Raw genomic sequence first — 11,017 nt, 5'->3', positions numbered from 1 at the left:
TTGTATCATTGTTTTAGATTCCTCATATAAGTGATACCATATGATATTTGTCTGTCTGACTTACTTCACTTAGTATGATAATCTCTAGGCCCATCCATGTTGCTGCAAATGGCATTATTTCATTCCTTTTTATGGCTGAGTAATATTCCATTGTATATATGTACCACATCTTCTTTATCCATTCATCTGTCAGTGGACATTTAGGTTGCTTCCGTGTCTTGGCTATTGTAAATAGTGCTGCAGTGAACATTGTGGGTGCATGTATCTTTTCAAATTATGGTTTTTTCTCTGGATCTATGCCCAGGAATGGGATTGCTGGATCATATGGGTTTTTTTTTTTTTTTGGGTTTGGGTTTTTTTTTTTAATATCTTTATCAGAGTATAATTGCTTTACAATGGTGTGTTAGTTTCTGATTTATAACAAAGTGAATCAGTTATACATATACATATATCCCCATATCTCTTCCCTCTTGCGTCTCCCTCCCACCCTCCCTATCCCACCCCTCTAGGTCATCACAAAGCATCAAGCTGATCTCGCTGCGCTATGTGGCTGCTTCCCACTAGCTATCTATTTTACATTTGGTAGTGTATATATGTCCGTGCCACTCTCTCACTTCGTCCCAGCTTACGTTTCCCCCTCCCCGTGTCCTCAAGTCCATTCTCTACGTCTGTGTCTTTATTCCTGTCCTACCCCTAGGTTCATCAGAACAACTTTTTTTTTAGATTCCATATATATGTGTTAGCATATGGTATTTGTTTTTCTCTTTCTGACTGACTTCGCTCTGTATGACAGACTCTAGGTCCATCCACCTCACTACAGATAATTCAATTTCATTTCTTTTTATGGCTGAATAATATTGCATTGTATATATGTGCCACATCTTTATCCATTCATCTGTCAATGGACACTTAGGTTACTTCCATGTCTTGGTTATTGTAAATAGTGCTGCAATGAACATTGTGGTACATGACTCTTTTTGAATTATGGTTTTCTCAGGGTATATGCCCAATGGTGGGGTTGCTGGGTAGATTGGTAGTTCTATTTTTACTTTTTTAAGGCACCTCCATACTGTTCTCCATAGTGGCTGTGTCAATTTACATTCCCACCAACAGTGCAAGAGGGTTCCCTTTTCTCCACATGCTCTCCAGCATTTGTTGTTTGTAGATTTTCTAATGATACCCATTCTAACTGGTGTGAGGTGATACCTTATTGTAGTTTGATTTGCACTTCTCTAATAGAGAAGATGGGAGATAGATAACCCAAATTAGTGATGTTGAGCAGCTTTTCATGTACTTCTTGGCCATCTGTATGTCTTCTTTGGAGAAATGCCTATTTAGGTCTTCTGCCCATTTTTTGATTGGGTTGTTTGGTTTTTTTAATATTGAGCTGCATGAGCTGTTTATATATTTTGGAGATTAATCCTTTGTCTGTTGATTCAGTTGCAAATCTTTTCTCCCATTCTGAGGGTTGTCTTTTCGTCTTGTTTATCGTTTCCTTTGCTGTGCAAAAGCTTTTAAGTTTAATCAGGTCCCGTTTGTTTATTTTTGTTTTTATTTTCATTACTCTAGGAGGTGAAACCAAAAAGATATTGCTGCGATTTATGTCAAAGAGTGTTCTGCATATGTTTTCCTCTAAGAGTTTTATAGTTTCCGGTCTCACATTTAGGTCCTTAATCTGTTTTGAGTTTATTTTTGTGTATGGTGTTAAAGAATGTTCTAATTTCATTCTTTTACAGGTAGCTGTCCAGTTTTCCCAGCACCACTTATTGAAGAGACTCTCTTTTCTCCATTGTATATTCTTGCCTCCTTTGTTGTAGATTAATTGATCATAGGTGCGTGGGTTTATTTCTGGGCTTTCTATCTTGTTCCATTGATCTGTATTTCTGTTTTTGTGCCAGTACCATACTGTTTTGATTACTGTAGCTTTGTAGTGTAGACTGAAGTCAGGGAGCCTAATTCTTCCAACTCTGTTTTTCTTTCTCAAGATTGCTTTGGCTATTTGGGGCCTCTGACAGTGTGAAATTTAAACAAAGACCTGAATGAAATGAGAGAGCCATAGTGTGTGAGGAAGAAGAATATCATAGGTAGAGAAAAGGCAGTTCAGAGGCACCAAGGCTGGAGTGTGCCAGGAGGACCATTGTAGAGGCCAGTGTGGCTAGATTAAGGTTTGCTAAGAGATGAGGTTGGACAGGCCCAATCCTGGAGGGCTTTGGGGGCACAGTGAGGACTTGAGCGTTTTTGCTGAGTGAGACGTGAGTCACCAGAACATTTTGGGCAGAGTAGGGACATGATCTCACTTGGTTGTAAGAGGATCCTTGTGGGCACTGTGAAGAGAACAGACTGGAATGGGGGAGCGGGAGCAGGGGGGTCAGTCAGGAGACCCTGCAGTAGTTGAGGTGAGCAGTGATGGGGACTTGCACCAAGGTGGTGGCAGCAGAGGGGCTGAGGTAGGGAATGCTGGCTTCTACCACAGGGGTTTCATCCTGTTAGTCTGCAGGACTCCGCTGGCTCCTCAGGGAGGCTCCCCCCACCCCTGGGCCAGCCACATCCTGGGCCCCACACCTGTCGGTGCATTGGTTGTTTTCCGCAAGCAGGGAGCAGAGGTGTTGAGAGCGCCAAGGTGGTGCAGAGCAACTATGGACCCTGAGGCTGAGGTAGCGGCTCCTGTTGTGGGAGGAAAGGGATGGGGAATCTCTCTCCACTCCAGAGAAACTCCAGACTACCCCTAGCCCCTCCCATGCCCACCCAGGGCTCAAATTCGAGGCCTGGAACAGCTCAGAGAACACAGAGTAATGTTCAGTATTTGAGAGGAGCCCTGAGTGAGGTCAGAAAGCTTGGGGTGTAGACAGGGAGATTGATAACCCAAATCCCTTGTCAATGACCTGAGTCACCAGGAAATGTCAAAGTTCCAGGGTATCAAAGAGCCTCTTGCTCCAGCTGCTCCCTTCCCTCCAGCTCCATAGGCTGCCACATCCAGATGTATCAATGGGAAGTGTAGCTACCATCTTGAGACCTCAGGGTCAGTCCACAGAGTCACAGAGACCCCGACCTGGCCCAACATTGTTGAGCTGCTGAACTAACACCAGCAGTCTTGTTGAGGGAGGAAAATAACCTCTTGTTCATTCAAGCCACTGTTATTGGACAGTGCAGTTACTTGTAGCCAGAAGCATTTCTATCTGGTACTTCCATCTGACAGACCTTAAGGTAAATGGTGATGAGATGTGGTGATAGTCCAGAGAACTGGACTGTTCACAGACTCAGTGATTTGCTAAGAGGATTCTCAGTCTCCTCATATGGTTGTATACATGGCTATGATTTTTACAGCAAAAAGATACAGAGCACAGTCAGCAAAGGGAAATGGCGCGTGGGGTGAAGTCCAGGGGAAACAGGCACAAGCCTCCAAGGGTCATCTTCCAGTGGCCTCACAGGACACCCTTAATTCCCTCAGTTGTGACAACACATGTTAAACACTGTGAACCACGGAAGCTTGTTAGAGACTCCGCCCATGGTTTCTATTAGGGGTTGGTCATGTAAGCACCCTCTGCCTGGCACATACCCAACTCCCTGACTCCCTGAAGGAAAGCAGGTGTTTAGCATAAACCACGGTGCTTGGACGAACAGTTCAGGCACAGTGGGTCACTCTTATCAATTAGAGAGTGGTGGGAATCTTCCTGGAATCTAAATTTCCAGATGCCAGCCAAGGGCCCCCCTTAAAGCAGGCCTTTCCAAAGACAGCAATTCAGGCCTGCTGTTAACTCTTTTCTGCACAGTATGGAGCACCAAAAAGACGCTTGGTTTCCACTAAGGTTAGCAGATCACAAAATCATTTCAGGGAGCCTCATTTTTCTCTAATACTTTCTTCTTTTCTTCACATTTTTCATGTCTTCATTGCATCTGGATTCAAGATGGCTGATCACAGATGTTGTTATACATGATTTGGGGGACTTCCTCCTTGCGAAATTTTGAGGTAACAGAGTTGACCTTCTGCTTTAAATTCTTCATCATGATTTTCTTGACTTACAACCTAAGGGGAAATAAATAAAGAGCAAATAATAAAAAAATAAACTTACTGGTCAGACTTGGACCTCTGTTAACTTGTCCGTCATCACTGTGCCTCTGATTTCACATCAGATCTGGAACCCTTTTTTTTTTTTTTTTTTTGTGCGGTACACGGGCCTCTCAATGTTGTGGCCTCTCCCGCTGCAGAGCACAGGCTCCGGACGCACAGGCTCAGCGGCCATGGCTTACGGGCCCAGCCGCTCCGCAGCATGTGGGATCTTCCCGGACTGGGGCACGAACACGCGTCGGCAGGCGGACTCTCAACCACTGCGCCACCAGGGAAGCCCTCAGATCTGGAACTCTTAACCACTCCACCATCAATACCCCTTTGGTCTTATCTGGAACTGAAATTCTGCTGACTATTCTTTGGTCCAAACTTGAATGCAGGCCTCTAGTTAATATCCCACTATCACTGGCTTTCTGCTCTGACTGGGCCTTTTTAAAAAATTTATTTATTTTATTTTATTCATTTGGGGCTGTGTTGGGTCTTCGTTGCTGCATGCGGGCTCTCTCTAGTTGCGGTGAGCAGGGGCTACTCTTGTTGCAGAGCATGGGCTCTAAGCACGCCTGCTCCAGTAATTGTAGCTTGTGGGCTCTAGAGCATAGGCTCAGTAGTTGTGGCACACGGGCTCAGTTGCTCCATGGCATGTGGGATCTTCCCAGACCAGGGCTCGAACCCATGTCCCCTGCATTGGCAGGTGGATTCTTAACCACTGTGCCACCAGGGAAGTCCCAACTGGGCCTTTTTGAACTCTAGAATCATCAAGGCATTTCTGGTCTGACCTCAAATTCGGGCTCTGTTAGCCTTTACTCCTTCAAGACCCGCTTTGTTCTGAAGTTTCACGGGGGTATCTCTTAACTAATCCAACATGATAGGCTTCTCATTCAACCAAAGCCCAGAGCTTTTTCAGTTATTCCACTGCTGGTGCCCTTCTGCCCTGACCTCTATAAACTGTTCCACCATCATCAGCCCTCTGGTCTGACTGGGAGTGGAGACTTCTGTTAACTATTCTAACATCAAGGTCCTCTGATCTGATTTTTTTTTAAACAACTTTCTTGGAGTATAATTGCTTTACAATGGTGTGTTAGTTTCTGCTTTATAACAAAGTGAATCAGCTATACATATACATATATCCCCATATCTCCTCCCTCTTGCATCTCCCTCCCACCCTCCCTATCCCACACCTCTAGGTGGTCACAAAGCATCAAGCTGATCTCCCTGTGCTATGCGGCTGCTTCCCACTAGCTATCTGTTTTACATTTGGTAGTATATATATGTCAATGCTACTCTCTCTCTTCGTCCCAGCTTACCCTTCCCCCTCCCCGTGTCCTCAAGTCCATTCTCTACGTCTGCGTCTTTATTCCTGTCCTGCCCCTAGGTTCTTCAGAACCATTTTTTTTTTTAGATTCCATATATATGTGTTAGCATACGGTATTTGTTTTTCTCTTTCTGACTTACTTCACTCTGTATGACAGACTCTAAGTCCATCCACCTCACTGCAAATAACTCAATTTTGTTTCTTTTTATGGCTGAGTAATATTCCAGTGTATATATGTGCCACATCTTTATCCATTCATCTGTCGATGGACACTTAGGTTGCTTCCATGTCCTGGCTATTGTAAATAGAGCTGCAATGAACATTGTGGTACATGACTCTTGTTGAATTATGGTTTTCTCAGGGTATTTGCCCAGTAGTGGGATTGCTGGGTCATATGGTAGTTCTATTTTTAGTTTTTTAAGGAACCTCCATACTGTTCTGCATAGTGGCTGTATCAATTTACACTCCCACCAACAGTGCAAGAGTGTTCCCTTTTCTCCACACCCTCTCCAGCATTTGTTGTTTGTAGACTTTTTGATGCTGGCCATTCTGACTGGTGTGAGGTGATACCTCATTGTAGTTTTGATTTGCATTTCTCTAATGATTAATGATGTTGAGCATTCTTTCATGTGTTTGTTGGCAATCTGTGTATCTTCTTTGAAGAAATGTCTATTTAGGTCTTCTGCCCATTTTTGGATTGGGTTGTTTGTTTTTTTGATATTGAGCTGCATGAGCTGCTTGTAAATTTTGGAGATTAATCCTCTGTCAGTTGCTTCATTTGCAAATATTTTCTCCCATTCTGAGGGTTGTCTTTTCATCTTGTTTATGGTTTCCTTTGTGGTGCAAAAACTTTTAAGTTTAATTAGGTCCCATTTGTTTATTTTTGTTTTTATTTCCATTTCTCTAGGGGGTGGATCAAAAAGGATCTTGTTGTGATTTATGTCATAGAGGGTTCTGCCTATGTTTTCCTCTAAGAGTTTTATAGAGTCTGGACTTACATTTCGGTCTTTAATCCATTTTGAGTTTATTTTTGTGCATGGTATTAGGGAGTGTTCTAATTTCATTCTTTTCCATGTAGCTGTCCTGTTTTCCCAGCACCAGTTATTGAAGAGGCTGTCTTTTCTCCATTGTATATTCTTGCCTCCTTTATCAAAGATAAGGTGACCATATGTATGTGGGTTTATCTCTGGGCTTTCTATCCTGTTCCATTGATCTGTATTTCTGTTTTTGTGCCAGTACCATAGTGTCTTGATTACTGTAGCTTTGTAGTATAGTCTGAAGTCAGGGAGCCTCCGATCTGATTTTGAACTATTCCAAGATGCCAGCCTCTCTGGTTTGACCCCCTCTATTAATAATTCCACCATCAGTGCCCTTCTGGTCTGCCATAAAAACAAGGTCTCTGTTAAGTATCCTCCCATCACTGCTCCTTAGGCATGACCTTGAACCCAGGCCTTCATTTCATATTCTAACTGAAAGGCCCCTCTGGTCTCAAATCAAACCCAGACCTCTTATCTTCATCCAAGACTCTGACACTGTTGTACCTAGGCTTCTATTTTTTAATTTTTTTTTGTGTGTGGTACGGGGGCCTCTCACCGCTATGGCCTCTCCCATTGCACAGCACAGGTTCCAGATGTGCAGGGCTTCTTTTTAACTATTCAACCTTCAGTCCTTTCTGATCTGACTTTGAACCCAGGCCATTTTAACTCTTAAGCCACAGTGCTCCATTGGTCTGACCTCAGACCTGGTCCACTGTCAACTGCTGCAACATCAATGTCCTGCTGGTCTATTCTCAAACCAGGGTCTCTTTTATTGTCATTTCACCTTCAATGTCATCCTGCTTCCTTATCAAAGCTCTTCCACTATCCTTGCTCTGCCATCTGTCTGATGTTTACCCTTCCAAATTCAATGATCTACTGGTCTAATTATCCAACACAGCCATTTAAATCCCTCCACTCCAGGCCTATCCTCAAACCTCTGTTAAATATAGCACCATTAACTCCCCCGTGATTTGACCTCAAACCTGATCCTCTGATAACTGTTCTGTTACCAGTAGCCTGTGAGTCTGTCATTGAACTTGTACAGTTATTTCTTCCAACATCAGTGCTCCTGGAATCTGAACTCAAACCCCGGACTCTGTTAACTATTCTAGAATCTGTTCCTCTCTTGACTGAGCTCAAACCCAGATATTTATTCAATTGTCTCCATCTCTGTTTCTTTGGTCTGACCCTAAACCAGGACCTCTGTTAACTCTTAATGCCCCTCTAGTCTGAGTTCAATCATTTGCTAACTATTCTAACATCAACATCTCTCTGTCTAGATAATCAAACAGAACTATTGTTAACTAATTAAAAAAATCCCGGCCTCTCTTACATAACCCCAAATCTGGGTCTCTTTATTCCACCATCAGTGATTTTCTCGTCTGTTATTGAACCCTGTGTGTAAACTCTTCTACCATCAATGCTCCTCTTCTCTGACTTTGAACCACAGTCTGTGTTAATTCTTCCACTGTCAGTTCCCTTCTGGCAGTGTTGCCTTCCACTGGGGCCTCTGATAAGGCTAGCACTGTTATTGCCCCTCTGGCCTGACCTTAAACAAGGTTAGTAATTGCACGGTCAGTACTCTTTTAGAGCACGGACCCTAGCATGTTAACTAGTCCGTTATCCATGCCCTACCTTCTGACCTTGAACCTGGACCATTGTTAAGTCTTTCACCATCTGTGCCCCTTTGGTTAAGACTTCAAACCTGGGCTTATGGAAAATACTCCGGCATTAATGGCCTTCTTGTCTGAATTCAAATATAGGGGATGAAAACTACTGAACTTATAAGGACTTCAAAGTGGTCACTACTGGTGAAATACAGACTACAGTCAGATATAATAGGGTGGGAGATTGCAATGTGGACCAAACTGTTCACAGTGATAAATGTAGATTCTAGTGGAGTCACAGACTGGAACACAGACACTCCCGTGATCCATACCTGACTCTGTGTGAGCCGAGGAGTCTCCACGACCTAGTCTGCATGACCGCATATGTCCAAAGTCCAGTCTGTATGACCCCCAAAGTGTCTACACCCCAATCTGTGTGACTGCAGGAGGTCCCTACCCTAGTACATATGTACCCAAGAGTGTCCACATTCTAGTCTTTGTGACATGAGGCATGTCAACACCCTAGTCTGTATGACTCCAGAAGTGTTCATACCACAATCTGTGTTACACCAGGAGTGTCTGTACCCAGTCTGTTTGACCTGTTTCCAAAGTGCTCTGCGCATGACTCATGGGACTCCACATCCCGGTCTGTTACCCTAAGTGTTCAGACACCTATCTTATGACCATAGGAGTGTTCACACTCCATTCACAAAGGAGAGAAGAAATGAATAGATATTCTTTCATTTCTGCTGCAGATAATTAGATAAATGTAGATTCAACTAAGTTTTTTTAAAAAAAACTTAACGATAATCACAAGTTGAAGTAAAGACAGGAAAGAGAACTTTCAAATCACTTGAAAAAGAATGAGAAATGATTCCATAACAAAAGGTAGACCACTAAGGAAATACCAAGAAGGCATAAAAAATACCAAAAACATAAAACAACACAGAATTTCACTTTCTGACAATAAACATTAATGGATTAAAGTCCATACATTAAGTGACAAGGGCACGCAGATTGAGTAAAAATTCAAAAATCAACCAAATAATGTCTAAATCAAAATGATTCAGAAAGATTGTTTTAAACAATGAGTAAAAATGTGTGAGAAAAGTAAAGACAGAGAAAACAGTAGTTGCAATATAAATTCAAGATAAAATTAACGAAAAAAGCATTAAGCAGTTAAAAAGGACCCTTTTTATTGATCCAGGGCATGACCAACATTGAAAATATAACAGTCATAAATTTCTATAGTCCATATAACAGAGACCAGACCTTTAGCTAAAGAAATAGAAGACAGCCAATTGAATCCTTGCCAACTTATCCATATGGTTGGATCAAGTTGAGCAGTCTCCACACCAGACATTAAAAATATGATATAGGCTTATAAATTACGTTTAGTGGAAAATGCAGCAAAATAGAGGAAGTGGTCTACTTGTTTTCCTATCCCGGACTCAAAGAGGGATACTCTCATGGCCTTGGGTGTTCTCTCTTGCAGTGAATATGAGTGGCCACAGGTACAATGTTTAACGTTCCTATTAGATCTTGACGACGCTAGGTCCGTGTTTTTTTTAAAAATTGTTTTTTAGGGAATTCCCTGGCGGTCCAGTGGTTAGGACTCCGTGCTTCCACTACAGGGGGCACGGGTTCATCCCGGGTCAGGGAACTAAGAACCCGCATGCCGTGCAGCACAGCCGAAAAAATTTTTTTTTAATTTAAATTGAGGTATACATGACATACTATAAAATATTAGTTTCAGGTGTAAATATAATAAAATATAATGATTTGATATTTGTATAAATTGTGAAATGATCACCACAATAGGTCTTGTTAACATTCATCACCATATATAGTTACAGTTTTTTTTCTTGTGATGAGAACTTTTAAGATTTACTTTCAGGGGGCTTCCCTGGTGGTCCAGTAGCTAAGACTCCGCACTCCCAATGCAGGGGGCCTGGGTTCGATCCCTGGTCAGGGAACTAGATCCCACATGCTGCAGCTAAGACCTGGCACAGCCAAATAAATAAATATTTTTAAAGAAAGATTTACTTTCAAATATGCAATACAGAATTATTAACAGTATTACTATAATATTACAGTATTATTATAGTTGCCACACTGTACATTAAATCCCCATGACTTATTTATTTTATAACTGGAAGTTTGTACCTTTTGACTCCCTTCACCCATTTTACACTCCCCCCACCATACCTCTGGCAACCACCAATCTGCTCTCTGCATCTATGAGCATCCACCTCCCACGAGGTCCATTTTCAGGTGCTTATTCAAAAGAAGTCACTGATGGTCAAATTCTACCTCACAGCCTCGTCTGACTAAAAAAGATGTGCACTGCTCTATTACTGAACCACAAGAAACCCTCAAGTTATAAAAACAAAGAACAAAAAACAGGGACTTCCCTGGTGGCGCAGTGGTCTGCTCGTCAGAGCGCCTCCTGTTGGGAGGAAATGCTGGGCTTCACGTCTCAGCCTCTCTGGGTCACCAGATGTGGGCTGGCCCCGGCAGGGCTTGACCTCAGGGAGGTGGCTCTCAGCAGCGGAGGCCCACCCTGCCAAGCTGACAGCTGCAGCCAGTGCTTCCTTGAAAGTGAGTCTGGGTGGTGCACATCCGCATCTACCACTGCCAGGAGAGACATGAGGAGAGGGGCTGGGAAAGAAACGTCTGGCCACTGGGTGAGCAACTGGGGACCCAGTTTTTTAATCTATGGTCCTGAGCCAGTCACCACTCCACTCTGTGCCTCAGTTTTATCCAGACCCAGTTGAGAGTTGAGGAGTCAGTTCATTCATTCTTCTGACATATATTGCCTGCGCCTCTACAGTGTGCCAGGCACAGTGCCAGGATTTAACAGGGAACAAAACAGGTAAAACCTCTGCCCGCAGGAAACCAGCATTCCCAGCGACCCCTAAAATCCATCCAGTGATGCAGCCTCAGAGCAGAGGTCACCTCTGGCCTTGCTTTTGATGATTGTGACACACAGTGA

This window comes from Tursiops truncatus, chromosome X (assembly GCF_011762595.2).
Source record: "Tursiops truncatus isolate mTurTru1 chromosome X, mTurTru1.mat.Y, whole genome shotgun sequence".
NCBI classification, from domain to species: domain Eukaryota; kingdom Metazoa; phylum Chordata; class Mammalia; order Artiodactyla; family Delphinidae; genus Tursiops; species Tursiops truncatus.
The sequence above is the reverse complement of the archived record's forward strand: the minus strand, read 5'-3'. Positions refer to the sequence as shown.